Here is an 8,853-nt window from a genome sequence, read left to right on the forward strand (position 1 = left end):
TGCCTAGCAGCAATGGAGACCACGAAAGAGGAGCTTTCTACCAGGTTCTCAATGATGGAGGAGACTCATCCACTGTCCCTGATGCAGAGGGAGAAATGTGCTGGCTTCTCCACCCCTCTACCATTCAGCTTTCCTCCAGTGTTTTCTACCTAGGCAGAGCCAATTGGCAAGGGAGCTTGGGAAATGTAGTTTTCTGCTACACAGAACAGAGCCTAGTAAAGACTGGAAATAGAGCCAAATTGTGTCTCCGCCACCCGCCCCCCCAAACCCATATGTTGAAGTCCAACTCGCAAGTACCTTAGACTGTATTTGGATATAAGGTTTTAAAACAGATAATTAAGTTAAAATTAGATTATTAGGACCCAATATAACTGGGGTCCTTATAAAAAGAAGAGATTGGGACACTGACAAGGACAGGGAGAAGACAGCCAACTACACTCTTCAGAAGAAACCAACTTTCCTGACGCTTAACCTTGGAGTCCTCATTTCCGGAAACCAAGAGAAAATAAGTTTTTGTTGTTCAAGCCACCTAGTTGGTCGTACTCTGTTATGGCAGCCCTAGCACGCAAATGCAAGGAGACTGCAGCATTCTGAGGTACAGAATGTTCCACATCGCCCCTGCAGATTGTCCCCAGGTTTCCTCAGCTTTCCATTTTCAGAAATCAATTGGATCACTCCTGCAGATGGAGATCGCATCCATTGCCATTTGATTCTTCTCCTTTTCTTTCTTGAGGTTCCAGAAGATCCCGGATGTCTCCTGCATGCACGGAGCACATGCATGGAGTTCGTTGTCTGATTCCAGAAAGCAACCCCATGTCTGTGGGCCAGGAAACAAAGAGGTAGTAAAATTTGCTTCTGAAACTGTCCAGCTCCTGAAGGCAAAACAAAAACTCTTTTTGGAGCAGCCTCAAACCCTCCATGGGAATGGTTAAATAATAATTTCCTCCAGACCAGATGGCAATGTGACGCTCTGAAGGCAAACTGCTACCTCTTCATTTTCCCTTTGCTGCACCACAGTTCACGTGGATCAGGACAGCAGGAGCAGGAGGCAGAACGTTCTGCATTTTCTCCGTCTCTTCCTGGGAGGCCAGTGCAAAGACAATATGGCTTTCGCTGTGGGATACCAGCACAAGGCTCCAGACTCGGGCCAGCAGAACCCTATTTTATTGTAGGAATTTGTACTGCTAGACCCTGCGGGGAATCATGGTCAATTCCAGAGCCTAAAAATATGATCACTACGTCCAGTTATTTAGAAGAAAAACATTGTGTTTGGCCACAAAGTCCCAGGACTCGGGGCCTGGTTATGGGGCTTCCCATCTGTGTGACCTTGAATAAGTGACCTTCTCTCTGGACTGGAGCATCTCATCTGTTGGGGGGCAGGCAGTACCTGCCTTACTGACACATGGGGCCGTGGAGGTCATCAAAGTGGGTCCCTGCCAAGGTGTGTCTCCACTTCTAAGTCAGCACTCTGCACACCCAGGTTGTGCTCCTTATTTTGTCACGATCCCAGGCTATAAAAACAAATTTTTAGAGACAGAAGATTGTTTACTCTCTTCTTTGCTGAATTCATCTAGAAGCAACCCCGCCCTCAAACCCCAACACCCAGGGTCCTGGGAAATGTGCGGTTAAAAGCTCTGGCTTCATCTCCTAGTGGGGACATCAGAAGCATTAAGACTACCTAGAATGGTAATTTCCCCATTTAAAAAATGTCCATCCAAGGTAATTTCCCCCACATAGTTTCTTTGAATATCCTTTTGTTCATGGACAGAGTAATTTTTTGTCAGTTTTATTGAGGTATAATTTGTGTACGATAAGTTTCACCAATTTTAAGTGCACCATTCAATGAGATCTGACAAATGTATACAGTTATAAAACCACCACCACCAGTGTGGGGTAATCTTTGCACAGAACGATTTATAACTTACTCTCTTCCTTTTTCCCCCAATTGGGGAGCAGGCTCCCATTTCCTGAGTTAGAGGAGGTTTGTGGCTATGCAAAAGGCACCTTCACAGTCTCTAAATGTCTTGGAGCATCAGCTCGAAGTCCTAAATATTATCATCTGTGTCAGGTTCAGAAGGGATGAGGCTGAGTACAGTACAGTTACTCTTTTTGTTTTTTGAGCCCGTTTGTGCTTTGTTGACCCTGCGATGCTGAGGCCTTGACTGCCTACTGCTGCAGTGGGTACGGCCACTCCTTCGGTGGCTGCTTCTTGCTCTTCAGGTTCTCTTCATGCTTGTGGAGCCCGCGACGCATGGCGTGTGTTTTCTTGGGCTGCAGGTCCAGGGGCTTGCACTTCTTGCCCCTGTAGAATTTCCTGAGACTCTCTTTCTGAGTCTGGTGAATGACGGTGAGAACGCAGTCAACGGATTTGCGAACAACTCGGATCTTAGAAAGTTTGGAAAGCTGCGCCACCCATCTGTCCCTTTGGCCCAGTGCAACTGGGACAGCCCCACCTTCACGTCCTTCAGATGTTTGAGCAGCTCCTCCTCCTTGTGGCAAAGGTCTCCAGCCTTCATTCTGGACAAGTCTGAACCAGCCGCTGCCGCTGCCTGCTCGGAGAGAAAGTGCTCTTTTTATTTTTATCATAGAAATATATTCACCAGTTACGGGGTTATTTTCTTTATTCCTAAAAATGTATCACGTGGATTGACTGTCTTCTAAAGGTTTCTGGTTTTTATTGTTGTTCTGTTACAATTGTCCCAATTTCTCCCCACTGCTCTCCTCTGCTCCCCTCCCCACAGTCCATCCTCTCCCCGTGAGTACACTTACCCTTGACTTGAGGAGGATCTGTGAAACTGTAAGATCGTTATCTGTACACACTCCGCCAACATCCAGTGGTGGGACCTGCACAGAATAACTGCTGTGGACGCTCCTGTTCAAAAAGGGGGGCGGGGGCGTGAGTCACAGACTCCAACTGCTCTATCGCAGTTCTGGAATCTCCTCTATGGGAAGTGTTCCAACTGGGTAATTATGCTTCTGTGAAGCATACTCCCATTTAGAAAGCATCTTTTTGTCTTTTTTAATATTATTTATTTTTAGAGAGAGGGGAAGGGAAGGAGAGAAATATCGATGTATGTTTGCCTCTTGCGCACCCTCTGCTGGGGACCTGGCCTGCCACCCAGACATGTGCCCTGACTGGGAATTGAACCAGGGACCCTTTGGCTCACAGGCTGGTGCTCAATCCACTGAGCCACACCAGCCAGGGCTAGAGAGCATTTTTATCTTAGCTCAGAAGAGACTGTGTGGCATATTAGAGTCAGACTGACCACTGGTTTAAATGATGTGCTGAGCTCAGTTTTCCTATCTGTAAGGTGGGAATCATACTTTACTCTCACAGGGTTGCTTGAAGGGTGAAAAGGAAAAGAGAGGTCAGATGCAGAGCTCCTGGCAGATGGCTGGGCACAGAGTAAAGACTCAATAAATAAATATTAGTTAGTTCCCTTTTGCCTTCAGTTAATTAGTGAATGAGTAAAACAATCTGATAAACTAATTTATAGGAAGGTCATTAGAATGTTAGCAATTGATTTTCCCAGGCTTTAATATAGCTCCAGCTAATGGCTTATGGATTCCTGTGCAGTCACGCTCCACCAAAGAGGCGTCTATTAAAGCAGAAAAAGGCAGCAGGTGCCAGGCAGGCTCTGGGCTGGGTATTGGACCTTCTGCAGGGGCAAGATGGGCAAGGATGCTCTATCAAAGCATCCTGGTTTTTGTGTAGGTCTCAAACTGTAAGAGATAGAGGCCCTTTCACACGGGAGTCCTCAGAGTTGAGTGGCAATGTCCCCTGAGGATGAAAGGACATTGTTTTCCCTGGTTCTGAGGAGTCATCTTGTGAGAGGTAGAGGATCAGGCTTATGGAGAACAGCTTCTTGTACCAGACTGCCTGGGGTTGAGTTTGGGCTCTACCCCCTTAGCACAATGACCTTGGGCAAGTCACTTTTTTCCTCTTTGCCTCATTTCCAAAAGTAATAATGTCTACCTCATAAAGTTGTAGTGAAGATTAAATGATTTAATAAGTAAAGCAATTAAAACTATGCCTGGCATGGAGGGAGCACTATCTACATATGTTGACTATTATTATTGTTTCCAGTTTGGGAGAACTGCTCAGACAGATGTGTCTCCAGTCAGCCACCTTTCCCCTGAGCGCTCCTGCCAACGACAGAGGACAATGGCGGGGGGCATTTGAGGAATAAGCAGTTTTTTATTATAATATATATTTGATTGAAACAGTTCCAATTTATTAAATATAAATAGTACCAAGTCCTATACTTGGAACATTATAAGGATTTAATGGGAAGCGGAGAGAGGAACCACTTAACTGTTTAAGAGGGAATATAAGCCAGGGAATTGGTTACACTGGCGGTAGCAGAGAGGAGGCCATCTAGGATACGAGTCAAGCCAGGGATTAGTCATAGTAGAGGGTTACCTCCACCCCTAGACTGGAGGTAGCTGGAGGTGGGTTTCTTAATGGGAGCTAGAACCAAGGGGGGCCTATCTGGTGGGAGTAAGGGCTATGACAGAGAAGCCACAGCAGTGATGCCACTGTGTCAGAGAGGAAGGGACAGAATGCCATAGCTTCTCTCTTCTTTCTGCCCTCCAGTCTCCCATGGGGCCTTCCATTGGCCAACCCAGCCAGAATTCAAATATGTTGGACCAATGGAAAGATGAGGAATGGATTGGAAAACCAAAAGGCCCAGGACTGGCATAATACATCATTCCCACAAACATATGAAGAAGGCATTTTTATTTCCTTGTTTACAGATATAGATATTGAGACCAAGGGGAATTAAGTTAATGGTTCAAATATTCATAGCTGGTGAAGTGACTGAGGTAGGAATAGAACCCAGACTGGCCTGCCTCCAAAATCCACATCTGTCCACCATGCAGTGAGTCCTCTGGACTCAGTTCTACAGCAAGTGTTCCATCCCTGTGACCGACATTGGAGTGTAGGGTCCCCATCTAGAACCTTCTCATTGCGTTTGATTATGCTAGGAAGTCTCAGGTCATGCTTGCCTGGTATTTGGGTGAATTGGTGGGAGAGCTTTTTGGAGCCTAGATACCTAACATTTTTCTAGCCACACCACACTGGGAACCAAACCAGGGACGTCAGAATCACTTGTGGGAGCTTTGTAAAAAAATCTCTGTCTCTGGGGATTCTGAATCAGACAGCCTAAGAGGATCCCATGAATTTAAGAAATGAATTTTTAAGACTTTCTAGATGACTCTGAAGTCCGGCCTTGACTGCTACCCTCTTGTCTCACCATCTGCTCTGATGGCCTGGATGGATGGTCAAGAGTTGCTTTGCTCAAATTAAATTAGTCATTAAAAATTATATTTGCTTCTAGGCTGCCTCAGCGACATCTGGAGTGAATATAAGGGAAAGGCCAGGGAAAATTTCTGGTCCCTGTCCCCTACAAATAGCCTCACCAGCATAGACTAGCTTGTTTTGCTGTTGCTGTTAAATTGAGTTAGATGTTCAGACACACCAGTCAGGACTAGGTTGTCTCTGGAACTAGGATCTCTCTGTCTTGTATACTTTTGCTATTTCTACTTGGTATGTCAAAATCTTATATTTGCTTTTAAGAGTTGGGGAAGATTCCACCAAGAGGAGCTACTTGGTACACAAAGCTGTCTCACTCCATTGCCAGGTACTGAAACATCTTGGGCTAGCCTGGAACTAACTCAGGGCTGAGAATTTAGGGATACAGCTTTGAAGATACACAGTTTGTGATTACCTCTAAATAGGAGTCTTAACCTAGAGATTATTTTAGAAGATAAATGGATTCCAGGTTGAAATTCTACTAATTAATTTTGATTGCACTTGAGAATAAATGTAGAGCTTTAAAATATTTACATAAATAAATGTCTCACCCATGAGCATTCTGATTAGCTCTGTCTGTGGGATGGGTTTGAGTATATATATATATGTATGTATATATCACACATATATACACACACACACATATATATAAAATTCTCTAGCTTCAGATCTGGGGTCTAGTGCTTAAGAGTTGTGTAACCTTACTCATTTAATTTCTTCAAGCTGGTAGCATGCTAAGTGCATGTGGGGGGTAGAATGGGGAATAAGGGGGAGGAGCCATGTGTTGGCAACAAGGAGGTATATGGTCTGTAGAAAACTTCAAACGATAATGAAAGCAAATAAAAACCAGTCTGGTTTTTATTTTCAACATGCACTGGCCATTTTAAATAATGCTAGTAATAAGATACTCCCATGGACACCTCCCTCCTAAAACTTAGTCTGCCACCGAGCTCTAGTTTTTGCATCTGTAAAGCTGAGTAAAATGGAAATAAAAATACCTGTTTGTAGGGTTGTCTTCACAATTTAGAAATAATATGTTTGAACTGTTTCTTGATTGCTATCCTTGAGTGACTTTTTAGTGAGACTGGATGGTTTGAATCCTGACTCCATCATCATAATCTTGATCAATTATTTAGTCTCTCTGTCTCCATTTTCTTTAATTATAAAATGGGGATAAAAAAGTACCTGCTTCATCCAGATGCCTCACTGAGTTAATATAACACAAAGTACTTTGGCACATAGTAAGCCCTCAATAAATAGTATTTATTGTTAATTAGCTATATTGCAACCTATGTTTATATGTTCATTTACTAGTAATTCTTGTTTTATAGCTCATAAACATTTGTTGAATACCTATGCCTCTAATTAGTGTCATTTACTTCTCAATCTAAGTTAGAAGTATACCTGGTACCTAGCCTATAAAGATGTCAAAAGAGTGAACTCTTTAGGCCTTTCTTGGTAATAGATTCCTTGTCTACTCTAAACATCTCTTGTTTTTATCCCTTTCCTCATATCATATCTATGCTGGAAATAGACAGGACCTCATTGTCAACGTTTTAGTCAACACTTAACGGCTGGCCTCCGGTTACCTGCAATACAGTAAGACAGATCATTTGTCTAAAGCAGACTCTCAGGAAAGAAAGTTGGAAGACAGTACCCCAATAGCTGTACAATTCTGGTTCAACATACAATATGTCAAGGCTATGTCTCTCCAGCGGGGTCTGGCTCACAAAATTCAAGTGCTAATTTATAATGCTTAGTAACTCTAAAAAATAGCTACATTTTCAAAGGAATCTCAACCACCAAGCTTTTCAGTCCCAAAGAATGAGATATTGATTAAAGGTAGGCCATTGAAGTCAAAACTTAGGGGGGGATGAAATAGGAGCTAATGGGTATCGAAATTCCCTTTTCTTGGTCCTTTTCTCATCATCTTCATATTTCTCATCTCAATGACTCCTCACAAAAACCTCCAGAGACAGGCAAAGCATCATAAATGACGTTATCAGAATACTCGGAAAAGCTATGGTAACAGGCTGACTGTCATGCATGTAGACACTCCAATTTGAATCCAACGTAACATTTATACAGACAGCAAAACAACTTGGAAAACTGTGTTTGGTAGCGTGCTATCTGAAGGGAAAAAATACAAGATCATATTCACACAGCAATTACTGTGTAGTAAAAGCATTCAACTAATTATGGAAGAAATGGGAAAAATTGAAACAGTTTTGCAAGGGTGGTGAAATTAAGATTTTTTTCCTGTTCTACTACTTTTAATATTGTTTTTGCAATAAGGAAGCCATAGCTGTACCAATTGGGCCACACTACATGGCGTACCCTCACCTCTTGCAGGCCTGGGATGTCCTGGCATAAGCCATGATTATATCATAAATTAAACTGAATAAATGAATAATAACAATAAGAGCTGCTGTGAATTAGCCATAATTGCCTTGATGATTAGAGCAGCCAAGAATTCAGAAGCCAGTTGTAATTTTAATGGTCATTGTGATAATGAGCTAGATAGAAAATGAGTGCCTACAAATAGATCCATCAGGAACGGGATATCCACGGGAAGACTGAGGACTTGTGTGGGTAGAGGTGGAAAAGTACAAGAGTATCGCACCAGCCAAAAAGGATTCCAACAGAAGCATAGATCAGAGGGCATTCTCCTACAGAGTGGCTTGGGCCGAACTGCACAGGACCAAATCCAGCTAAGAAGAGCAAGAATAAAGTGTCCCACAGTCCTGGTTGATGTCCCAGTGTTTCAAGGATATAGATGATGGGATATGGTTCTTCCAAATGGGGAGAAGACTACAAAACCACCCAACAAAGTCGGCGAGCCTACAACTAGACACACAATCTTACTAAGGGGTATGCATGCGTGGGGTCTGAATTCTATATGAAACAAACTCCAAAGCTAGAAGTTTCCCAGTGCATTCCATCTACAGGATTAACTCAGGTGGACCTTGTGTCTCTAGACCTACAAAGATGGCTGCTTAAAATGTGAACTCTCTAGTCCCACCGACAATACAGGCCACAAAGAAGTGACGTGTGTGCACGCTCATATTGACAGTGGTGACCTTACACTAAGAATGTGGGCTTCAGAGACAGGAACCAGGGCTTGAGGCTACGACTTACCATCTGTACGTATCAGATAAGTATTCTCCTTCTCTGGTCTCAGTTTTCTCACCTGCAGAACAGGGACAGTAATAGAACTGACCTAAAGAAGTAGTAATGAGAACTAAAGATGATCCGTAACAAGTTCTCAGCACAGAGCTTATTATACCAAGAATGTTAATGTTTGCTATGACAACTGATATTAGTAGGGTAAGATTAAATGATTTTGGAATTCAGTTGTTTAACTTGACTGGTTGCAAAAAAACAATGTTAAACTCTAAGATACATTTAACGATTTTTAACCATCCTTCGTAACTTCTAATAAAACTGCTTTACTTTTACATAATAGTAATCATGATTTATATGTAATTTGATAAGTCTTTTCACACTGCTAAGAACCGTGACTTTTACTTTTAATG

At 42.8% G+C, this 8,853-nt stretch overlaps 1 pseudogene; it reads right to left on the minus strand.

Moving 5' to 3' along the window:
- Window positions 1-2,100: 2,100 nt before the first annotated feature.
- Window positions 2,101-7,695, minus strand: LOC112300448 (large ribosomal subunit protein uL29 pseudogene; annotated as a pseudogene).
- Window positions 7,696-8,853: the final 1,158 nt, after the last annotated feature.

The sequence above is a fragment of the Desmodus rotundus genome, chromosome 4 (assembly GCF_022682495.2).
Source record: "Desmodus rotundus isolate HL8 chromosome 4, HLdesRot8A.1, whole genome shotgun sequence".
Lineage (NCBI taxonomy): Eukaryota > Metazoa > Chordata > Mammalia > Chiroptera > Phyllostomidae > Desmodus > Desmodus rotundus.